At 47.9% G+C, this 11,592-nt stretch overlaps 1 pseudogene across 1 annotated transcript; it reads left to right on the top strand.

Annotated features, from left to right (window-relative positions):
• The first annotated feature begins 3,715 nt into the window (after positions 1-3,715).
• Positions 3,716-6,116, top strand: LOC146753472 (BTB/POZ domain-containing adapter for CUL3-mediated RhoA degradation protein 3 pseudogene; annotated as a pseudogene). The gene has a single exon (XR_014939997.1). The product of XR_014939997.1 is annotated as a BTB/POZ domain-containing adapter for CUL3-mediated RhoA degradation protein 3 pseudogene (transcript).
• The last annotated feature ends 5,476 nt before the right edge of the window (positions 6,117-11,592 follow it).

The raw sequence follows: 11,592 nt of genomic DNA, 5'->3' as shown, positions 1-11,592 counted from the left end.
TTCTGTGATTCTGTGATTCTGTGATTTGGGTGATCGAGTTTCACCTCTGGAGGTACTCACATACAAACATGTGCTTGATTCTCCTGTGTAAGAAAAGAGTAGGTTCTATGCAGACAATTCTTAATTCTTTTAATCAAGTCTGTATTCTGCACGTGTTCTTCTGAAGCTAAAATGAAGGCAGCTAAGTAACGTGTTTGCAATACATGAACAAACCTATTCAACACCTTGTCTCTAAGCTAACAAGCAGCGTTTGATGAGCACATCAGTATTTCATGCCCTTCATTCCATCCAGACACAACCGGCCTGAGGAGCAAGCTGATGGCTGTCAGCTACAGGCAGACCTAGCTTAGTATTGCATTTCTTAGAGCAACAACTGTTGCTTTCAGTCACTGAATATACCAAGGCCAATTGCTATGCCAGGCACATTTATGGCATCAGTGAACAAATAATGCATTAAAAATTGTAATAGACAGGAGCCATCTATTCTTTTAAAACTAGGTGACCAAAGAAGAACAGTCCCTCTAGAGTCAAGCTGTTAAGAACTAATAGCATCAATCAATATCACTTAGATAGATTATTTCCCTGCCCTAAGACCATCTTGTGACCATTTGGTGCTCCTAATTAAGCCCTCTTGATGGCTTTTTTGTCTGAGCCATGTGACATTTTGTGATAGGAGTTACTGCTAGTGTTCCCTTAATCCTACACCAAAGTAGGAGGTATCCATTCTCAGGGAATCATGCAGGCTTCCTCTGGATTTGATGCTCAGAGACAGCCCCAGAACTTTTTAAATCTTAGCTTAGCTCTCATCCAATAATGTTCATCAAACAGTGCAACTTGTCCTTTGGGGATGCCTTTGTTCTGCATCAACCAGTTCCAACGGAGTCTTCTCTGCTTGTTTTAGATCAGTTTGTCAACAGATAAAGCCAGGGACTTTCCCTGTCCTCCCCGCACTCCCCATCAGCCCATCCCACCTCAGTGCTGCCTCTGTCTCTTCTCTCCTCTCCCCGTCCCAGCGCCGGCCTCCCCCGGCCTCCCATTGGGCAGCGGCAGCTCCGCCGGCTCCGATTGGCTGAGCCGCAGTGCGCGGGAGTGGCCGTTGTGGGGGGGGCAGAGGGGGATGTGGGGCTGCAATGTGTCAGCGTCAGGAGCACAGGTGAAGGCAGCTGAGCTGTGTGAGCAGTTGTGTTTGAGTCTGGCTGCAGCTCTCTTAGACCCCACTGAAGGGCTGAGTGCCACTGGGAAAGGATCTCTGTGTGGAGATTGCTTCTACTAGAGGTAGTTCTGTAAGACTGTTCTATAGAGCTGTGCAGGGGCTGTAAAGGGAGCTGAGGGGGACTGTAGGGGGGATATGGGGCTGTGGTGGGCCATAGGAGGACTAGGGGCTCTAGGGGGCTCTGAGGGTGTGTAGGGGCTGTGAGGAGCTATTGGAGGATATGGGCAGGTATGGGGCTTTAAGGGGTGGTGTATGGAGAGATAGAGGGTTGTGGCGACCTTATATCGGGCTACTGGGGGCTGTCGGGGGATGTGGGGAGGAATATGGAGTTGTAGCAGATTGTGGGGCTGTAGGTGTGGTATATATATGTACATCTATGAGAATATACGTATGAAAAAGATAGATCCATGCGTGTTCTGGGCTGCACTAAAAAAGGGGTGGCCAGCAGGAGAGGGAGGTGATCGTCCCCTCCTGCTCAGCTCTTGTGAGGCCATATTTGCAGCACTGCAAAACTTCCAGGCCTGGGAATGATGTGGAGCTGTTGGGGTGGGTGCAGAGGAGGAAAACTGTGATGGTCAGAGGGCTGGAGCAGCTCTCCTATGAGGAAAGGTGGAGGGATCTGGGCTTGTTTAGCCTGGAGAGGAGAAGGCTGCGGGGAGACCTCATTGTGGCCTTTCAGTACTTGAAGGGAGCATATAAACAGGAGGGGGAATGGCTGTGTATGAGGGTGTATAGTGATAGGACAAGGGGGAATGGTTTTAAACTGAGACAGGGGAGGTTTAGGTTGGATCTTAGGAAGGTGTTTTTTGCCATGTTCACACCATTTTCAATGAGCTGGATGAGTCTGTTGTTGGCATTTTAATGCCATTGACCAGGCAGGCAGTATGTATGGAGTAATTGGCTCTCTCTACAGTCATGAATGTTTGAGTATCTTCAACATGTGGCTCATTGCTTCCATTTCAGGCTGCCCAGAGAAGCTGTGGATGCCTGTCCTTGGTGTTGAAGGCGAGGTTGGATGGGTGATGGGCAGCCTGAGCTGGTTAGTGGGCAGCCAGCCCATGGCAGGGTGCTTAGAACTGGATGATCTTGAAGGTTTCTTCCAACACAAACCCTCCCATGATCCTATGATTCTGTGATTTCATTCAAGTTTATTAAGATGAGTTCTTTTGAATGTGCTGTTCTCCATATGATTATAATTGGAGTCTAGATGGGTGACTTAAACCAGACACCAAACTTTCTGATGGCCAAAATGAAATGAAATCAATCCTTTACTGTGTCAGTAGTCTGTAACTAGAGCCCATCAGGTAATTCCCAGCCTCCTGCCTGTATCAGTGGCTGCACACAATGAAAAAGTCTGATGGGATTTTAACCTCTAAAATGTTCCAAAGCAACCAGAGGGTGAATATATTCACTATGCCAATACCTGCAGGAATAAGCTTGTCATGTATGTGCTCAGGTACCACAGTAGTTAATGGTGGGACTCAGTAGGTCATGCTGAAAGTTGAGTCTGCTGATCTTGAAGGTCTTTTCCAGCCTAAATATCCTTATGCTAATATTTCTGTATTTATTTCTGTTCAGCTCCCAGAAAACCTCCCACCCAGCCCCCAGCTGACCCCGTGGTGAAAAATAAAACAGAAACCTCAGTGACGCTGGCATGGTCCCCTGCGAAGATGCACCGCCCCATTCCAATCCATGGCTACATGTGGAACCCAATAAACCAACTGGCTTCACGTGGGTGAGGTGCCACGAGTCTCATGTCCCCATCCCAGAGTTCACAGTGAGCAATCTGTCTGAAGAGGCTGATGATCAGTTCCGAGTGTCTGCAGTCAATGCGCATGGACAGAGCCCGTCTCTGGAATTCCCAGGGAGCGTGCACCTCGGTAAGCACAAAAACCCCAATGGAAATGGGTCAGTGTGTGCTGAGCAGCTGTGTTGGTTCCCTAAAGATGTTTCCTTTGACTATAAGGATAGTAGTGCATTAACACACTGAAGGCTTTCCTTTATTCCTATATAAGGGTCTCACACGGTTCATTAAACGCCATTTTACAGCTCACCATATTGGTGTGATCAGCGTGTAACTTGGTCATGGGGCCGTCAGATGCACATTCTCAATGATGGACGTAGTTCTTTAGGTTACCTTACACAAGGCAACAATTGGTGCCCCGTGTGAGGAAGTCCTGAGAGTGAGTGTGCGACGGCTAACCGCGAGACGGACGCGAATCCTACGGTTAGATCCCGTGGAAGCGCCGGAGGGGCGATATATTGGCTGCAGCTACTGATTATCCTGCGGTGAGACCGTGGAAGACCGTGGGACTTTGGGCCCGGGTATATATACAAAGGGTGCGAGGACGTACGGTGTCGAGCACCAGAAAAAACATGGATTCCGTCACAAAGGTACTATTACGGGTTTGTAAAACCCACTGCGGTAGGAATGCTCCTTCTAAGAAGGAGATTGTTGCCGTTATTACTTTTTTGCAGGAAGCGGAGCTTTCACCCTCCCCTTGTAATTTGCTATTTTGTGGCTAGTGAGGAAGAAGGCTGGCTTCCTTTGGCTTTAGCAATTATCCTGCACTTTAAAAAACAAACAAAACGACAGAAGTCAGGCAGCCACATACCTTCCCTCCTGACTCTCACTGACCCCATCTCCTGGGTGTCGCAGCATGGCAGAAGCACAGCGATCTGAGCACAGTGGAGCTGCTGCAGAGATTCTTTTCTTCCAGGTCAGAAGGTGATGGAGTTGGTAGATCAGGCTGGGCAATAGCAGGAGGAGCACCAGGCTTGAAGCAGAGGGAGCCCAGTGCTGCCAGGCTGTGCAGGTGGCTGTGGCTTCCCACTGCTCTCAGGCCCCACTCCAATGGTTCAGTGGAGCTTCTGTAGCACTGGGTTGTGGAGAGGCCCATCCCCACTTCTATTGATGTGATGATCACCCATCAGTAAGCTGTGCTTTCTTTACCACAGGTTAAAATTCATAACAGGTTTGGCACACAGTGCCAGCATAGTGTAGGCAGGAGGCCAGCAGCTGTAGCTCAGTCCTGCAGCTGATACAGGAGCATTTGGCTTTGAGTGAGGGCAGTGCAGAGTGCTGGTGTAGAGCTGAAGGCAGCAGCCCAGAAGAGGTTAATCCCTGTTTGCCTTTATCCTGAGCATTTTCCAAGTCTCTCAGCAGAAATGGCAGCTGTGTGTGAAAGGATGAAGCTGAAACGTTGTGAAGAGAATGCTGTAGTGTCTGGTTTACAGAGAGTAGTAATAAATGGGTGTTTTTATCTACCTCCTAGTCTCGTGTTGCCTATTGTGGAGTCAAGTATCAGTCAGAGTGATGGAAGATAGTGTATTATTCACTAGGATTGGATGCTAATGGATAATGAGAAGAGCTGCAGCTGTAATGGTTAATGTAAAAGAAAGCCTGAGAGAGCAACCAGCAGTAGGAAGTCTTAAACTTCAGTCAGGGTGCTGCTGTGGCAGAGCCCAGAGTACTTTGGCCATTTCAGACCTTCTTGATTCTTCACCTGGAGTATTTTTTGCTGGGTGTCCCACAGTGGCAACTCTGCATCACTCAGTGAGGCCCTTCATTTCTGAAAGCTTCCTGCTGTAAGGGTTCCTAGTCCTGGCTCAGGGCCGATTGTGGCACATTGGCATGTGACTGGATGTAGGAGGAGCAGACGGTCGGGCCGTGGGGCAGCGCCCTTCATGGAAGAGATGTCGGGAGAAGGTGTGGTGAGCTCAGCAGTGCCGGCAGCTGCCACCCGCACCACGTCCTTCAAAGGAACGAGCCCGAGCTCTAAGTATGTCAAGCTGAACATCGGCGGGGCTTTGTACTACACCACCATGCAGACACTGACCAAGCAGGACACCATGCTCAAGGCCATGTTCAGCGGGAGAATGGAGGTTCTGACAGACAGTGAAGGCTGGATCCTGATTGACCGCTGTGGGAAACATTTTGGGACCATCCTGAACTATCTGCGTGATGGTGCTGTGCCGCTCCCCGAGAGCCGCAGAGAGATAGAAGAGCTCTTGGCTGAAGCCAAGTACTACCTGGTCCAGGGGCTGGTGGACGAGTGCCAGGCAGCCTTGCAGAACAAAGATGCATATGAACCATTCTGCAAAGTACCAGTCATCACATCTTCCAAGGAAGAGCAAAAACTTATAGCCACTTCTAACAAGCCAGCAGTGAAGCTGCTATACAACAGAAGCAACAACAAATATTCCTACACCAGCAACTCTGACGACAACATGCTGAAAAACATCGAGCTATTTGATAAGCTGTCCTTGAGGTTTAATGGGAGAGTGCTCTTTATAAAAGATGTGATTGGAGACGAGATCTGCTGCTGGTCTTTCTACGGGCAGGGACGGAAGATTGCTGAAGTCTGTTGCACTTCCATTGTTTATGCTACTGAGAAAAAACAGACAAAGGTGGAGTTCCCCGAAGCCCGCATTTATGAGGAGACGCTGAACATTCTGCTGTACGAGTCTCAGGATGGCAGGGGACCCGACAACGCGCTCCTAGAAGCCACAGGAGGAGCAGCTGGCCGCTCCCATCACCTGGAGGAAGATGAGGAGCGAGAGCGCATCGAACGCGTGCGAAGGATCCACATTAAACGTCCGGATGACAGAGCCCATCTGCACCAGTGAGCTGAGCCGTGGCTGCGCGGGGTCTGTCTGGAGGGCTCTGCCCTTGTCCTGATGGATTGTCTGCAGCAGGGGACTAGGCAGCTTCTCTTTGTTCAATGAGTCTGTAAATTACGTTTTGTAACGAAGTAGGTTATCTGGGGTATTTAAATGCGGTAGTTCTAGGGTGAGAATAAATAAGGTTACTGGGCGTATGATAGGTATGTAAAAAGCCCACTGAGCAGCTGGAGAAATGCCCTGAGTTTGTAGCCCTCTTGTCTTTGCTATTTTGTGGCTAGTGAGTGACACACCTTTGCTTCATCCACACTCCCATGTCAAACAGTGTTCTGTCACACTGCTCCTCTACTGCCTCTACAGCAAAAGCATGCAACAGAATAGTGGCAGGAAAGTTCAGCCTCTACTTCCATACTACCAACATCTTCCTCTGACATAATGGGCCAACAAAATAAAATAGAAGGTGCTACTTTTAGAGCAGCCCTCATGCTTCTAATTAAACTGTTAATTCTTGAGGCCTGACAGCTCCCAACTATGTCATGTGAATGAAAAATTACTGATATTCAAGCCATTTTCTTTGTTATTTCATCTCCCATCTTCCTCAAAGATAAGCTCTTCCCCATCAAATGAGCAGCAGCAGTCAGTGAATTAGGATAATCTTTACAGTTCTTCCTCATGTTGTGTTTCCTTCAGCAACTATGCTTGAGTTACAATATGGAACAAGCCATCGAGCTAAGAAACAAGAAAACATTTTCTTAAGTATCTGTCTATCTTAGAACTCTTACCACTCCGCAAGCTCTTAATTATTTCAAAGATTAATAAACCTGTTTATCTGCAGATTAAATAACATGCCTGAACTGAGACTATAAGATATGGAGTTAGGAATTTTGTAAACGTTAATACATTTTTTTTCTCGGTGGCTATAATTTCTAGAACTATCTTAACAAATGATGCAGAATGAATCTGAATTTTCTGATACAGTCTGACAAGTGTGATTCTTGGAAGCTACGACCATTTTTTACAGTGTTATTCTGTTTGTAAAACAGGAAATAAAACATCTTTGGTTTGTACTCAAATAGCCTTAGCCACCATACTTCATGTGGTGATTCAGTCTCTGGACATCTGGATGTAAGACCAAAATGTAGTATTTGTTTTCAATGGGAAGAAAACTTATTGCAAATCAAATGTACAAATAGCCTGGAAAACCAAAGGGCATATTTTGATATCGTGTACATTTCTTAATAAATAACAACATCCCTTAGTCATTGTATTTTGCTCAAATTTACACGCATTTTTAGCTAAAGGAATATACATGTCAAGAAAGATAATAGAATAGAAATTGCAATTATTTTTACCTTAAAACTTATATGTAACATTTTTCAGTATAGTATTGAGATGAACGGACATGTTAGGAATTTATTATGCTAGTAAAACCTGCTTGTTTGATGAAAATGTAACAGTCTTTTTCTCATACCAAATCAGCTCATAAGTTATACTGGGAAAGAAATAAGGAAAGAGGGAAAATGAATTATTAGTTATGTTTTCTAGATTTTAACGTTTCATAAGATGATATTATGTATTTATTTTGCACAAGGCAATCCTTCTAGTAGCCTTGATGTATTAGGCGGCACGAACTCACGGGATGTAACGCGATAGGCCTCCCCGTGCTCGGTAATGTATATGTATGAGGCTGAAATTGGAGCCCTATATAAGGGTCTCACACGGTTCATTAAACGCCATTTTACAGCTCACCATATTGGTGTGATCAGCGTGTAACTTGGTCATGGGGCCGTCAGATGCACATTCTCAATGATGGACGTAGTTCTTTAGGTTACCTTACACAAGGCAACAATTGGTGCCCCGTGTGAGGAAGTCCTGAGAGTGAGTGTGCGACGGCTAACCGCGAGACGGACGCGAATCCTACGGTTAGATCCCGTGGAAGCGCCGGAGGGGCGATATATTGGCTGCAGCTACTGATTATCCTGCGGTGAGACCGTGGAAGACCGTGGGACTTTGGGTCCGGGTATATATACAAAGGGTGCGAGGACGTACGGTGTCGAGCACCAGAAAAAACATGGATTCCGTCACAAAGGTACTATTACGGGTTTGTAAAACCCACTGCGGTAGGAATGCTCCTTCTAAGAAGGAGATTGTTGCCGTTATTACTTTTTTGCAGGAAGCGGAGCTTTCACCCTCCCCTTGTAATTTGCTCGATTCGGAGCGGTGGGAATCTTTCACCGCTGCCCTGCTCCTAAGAGCAACAAACGATTATAAGGCGGAGGAGTTAAAAACCTGGGTTTTGGTCCTGGGTGCGCTTAAAGCGGCTAAGGAGGAGAAAAAGATCCAGGCAGTCGCGAATGGGGTTTTTGGGGTGGGTTCCGGGACGTCTGGGGTCCCGGAGGGTGCGGAGGAACCGCTCCCTTGCGGCGACTCCGTAGCCAAGATGGCGCCGACCACGCCGGCCGTTTTCACAATGGCCATGGCGGCGCCCGAAACAACTCCGGAAGGGATGGCGGAAGTTGCCTCATCTGGGGAGGCGCCGCCATATTATCCCCGCCTATACCCCTGTTTGCAGAGCTTTCGTTCACCTGAGGGGGGTGGGTCCTGTCCGAGGGAGGGAGAGTCATGGGGGGAGGCGCGCCGTGGAGGCGTTAAGCCACCCCTAGACCCGCCCCCGGAGGAGGGACCTCATCCCGCGAAAGGGGAGGAACGAAAGGTACTGCCTGCCCCTACCCCTTTGGTTTCGCCTCCCGAGGAGGGGGAGGAGAAAGGGGAGGAACAAAAGGTACTGTCTGCCTTCACCCCGTCGGTTTCGTCTCCCGCGAAGGGGGAGGAGAAAGGGGAGGAACGGAAGGAATTGCCTGTCCCCACCCAGTCGGTCGTGGTTCCCCGGAGGAGGGGGGAGAAGTGGGAGGAGCGAGAGATATCGCGTAAGCCCACTGATTGGACTGACATTTGCGATACAATGCGAGAGGTGGGGCTCAAGGAGCGGGACTGGGCGGTGTTCCCAATTGTAGTCAAACAGGAGGGACCGGTTTGGGTACCTTTGGAAGCAAAAGCAGTTGCTCGGTTTATAGAGGCGATTGACAAAAAGGGATTGAGATCCCCGATGACAATGAGTGCCTTTGAGGCTCTCGTAGCCCCAGGTCCCCTACTCCCATATGATATTGAAAGCCTTATGAGAGTAGCCCTCGAACCAGTACAGTTTACTGTGTGGAAGGAGGAGTGGATAATACAACTCAAAGCTGTTTTAGCACAGGCTGCGCGCGATCCACAGCATCCAGCAAATGGGAAGGAGGGAGATCCAAAAACTGATTTAATGAGGCTTTCAGGTTCATCTGCGGATTTGGCTGGATCTGCAGAGGCAGCTTAGGGACCTCCGCCCAGGAGAGCTGCTTGCCACCACGGGGGCGGCTACCTCTGCTTTTATACACTTTATAAGAAAAGCAGAGCCTGTAGCCCCGTGGTCAGAGATTATGCAGGGTCCCTCAGAGTCATTCTCTGAGTTTGCCAATCGATTGATACGGGCAGTAGAAGGATCGGAACTGCCTAAGGAAGCGCTGACTTCTGTTATAAAGGATTGCCTGAAGCAAAAGGCTCATAAAAGTGACTCTTCAGAAAAAGGAAAAAGAACAGATAAAGAACTGCTGCTAGTACCAACGAGAAGGACATCTGTTGTATCACTTGCTGTGTGTCTTTGTGTAATTGCATTCATTACCGGGGGAGAGGGTACTCACTTAACATCACAACCAGAAAATATTTGGGTTACATGGTCTAATTGAACTGGGCAGAAAGATTTCTGCCTTAGCCTGCAGTCAGCCACATCACCGTTTAGAACATGCCTTATAGGTGTACCCAGGTGGGACCCAAAGGAGTTCAACGGATATGTGCATAAGAACAACTGCAAGAGAGATGCAGTGGACAAAGTTTTCTTTATGAAAGCATTTGAGTCTAAATTCACTGACTGGGCCAGAATGTCTGCATGTTTTATTAGATCCTTGAACACCTCCTTGCCCTGGGATCCACCAGAGTTGCAGCTTCTTGGATCCCAATCGGTTGGTAACGTAACATGGAATAAGAACTCTCAAAAGTGGGAACGCCCGGTTAGATGTTTGTATTTTTCGGGTTTTAGGACACCGGGTCAACTGTCCAATCGCAGGGTATGGGAAGGCCTACTCGGGAATGGGGCACCATTCTCGGGAACAACTGGGTCGGAACCCTTTACTTTACTTAACCCCATTCAATTTGACACATATAGCTTGTCAGGGGCATATTGTGGTTTCTCAGCTGAAAGGGTGGAGGGATTCTCCCGTCCCTGCTCCGGGGATGGCTCCAAGAATGGATTTGCAGACCAATGCATAAAGCAGGGTGGGAGGTGGCTCTCTTACAATCAGAAGTATGTGGTACGTCATCCTAACGGGTCCACCTATAATCTCTCATGCTACTGGGGCCCTGACGATCTGGCATGTTCTGGTTGTTGTTCTCGAAAGGAACCTTTAGCTGGGGAAGGAATAAACTGCAATGGTACAGCCAAGGCCCTTCCTAAGGACATATTTTTGATATGTGGGGATAGAGCTTGGCAAGGGATACCAAAGAATCCAGTTGGGGGGCCGTGTTATTTGGGAAAGCTGACATTGTTGGCTCCCAATCACACTGCAATGATAAGTGTTATGAAAAAGATCAATCGAGCTCGACGCCAGAAAAGGTCAATAAACCAGGATTGTAGTGATGAGGTTCAGCTGTGGGGTCCCACAGCTAGAATCTTTGCATCCGTCTTAGCTCCGGGAGTAGCTTCAGCCCAGGCCCTAAGAGAAATTGAGAGATTGGCATGCTGATCCGTGAAGCAAGCTAATGTCACCACAGCAGTCCTGTCGGAACTCCTGATGGACGTTAACAACATCAGATGCGAGAGTGTAGGTTGACAAAAGATTCAACACAAGCTGGAGATGTGTGCTTGCAGTCCAGAAGGCCAGCTGTATCCTGGGTTGCATCAAGAGGAGTGTGACCTGCAGGCCGAGGGAGGTGATTCTGCCCCTCTGCTCTTATAAGACCCCATCTGGAGTACTGTGTCCAGTTCTGAAGTCCAAAGCTGAAGTAAAAGGAGTTGTCAGAGTAGGTCCAGAGGAGAGCTACGGAGATAATTAGAGGGCTCATGCACCTCTCTTATGAGGACAGGCTGAGAGAGCCAAGGCTCTTCAGCCCAGAGAAGAGAAGGCTCCGAGGAGACCTTATAGTGGCCTTCTAGTACCTGAATGAAGCCTACAGAAAAGCTGGGGAGGGACATTTTATAAGGGCATGTAGTGAAAGTATGATGGGAAATGGTTTTAAACTGGAAAAAGATAGATCTAGACTAGATAATAGGAAGAAATTCTTTACTGTGAGGGTGGTTGGACATTGGAACAGGTTAGCCAGTAAAGTCATGAATTCCCCCTGCCTTGAAAGCATTCAAAGCCAGGCTAGGTGGGGTTTTGAGCAATCTGGTGTAGAGGGAGGTGGCCCTCCCTACAGTGCATGTATAGGGGGGGTTGGAACTAGATGGTCATGAAGGTCCTTTCCAACCCAAACCATTCTATGATTCTAAAAGATTAATTTAAAATAGACATTTTGGTATTCAGTGTCTATAGTGCTATGGGAAGACAATGCTGGAAAATGGTTACAACGGCAGATACAGCTGAATAAATTAAGATTACAAACATAGAACCACTGCGCTGAGGGTGGGGGATGTGTTAGTTTTTCTTTCTCATGTTATTTAACTAGAT

Source organism: Coturnix japonica, chromosome Z, assembly GCF_054131305.1.
Source record: "Coturnix japonica strain WE chromosome Z, WE-NBRP24, whole genome shotgun sequence".
NCBI classification, from domain to species: Eukaryota; Metazoa; Chordata; class Aves; order Galliformes; family Phasianidae; genus Coturnix; species Coturnix japonica.
This window is presented reverse-complemented; position numbering and strand designations above follow the sequence as displayed.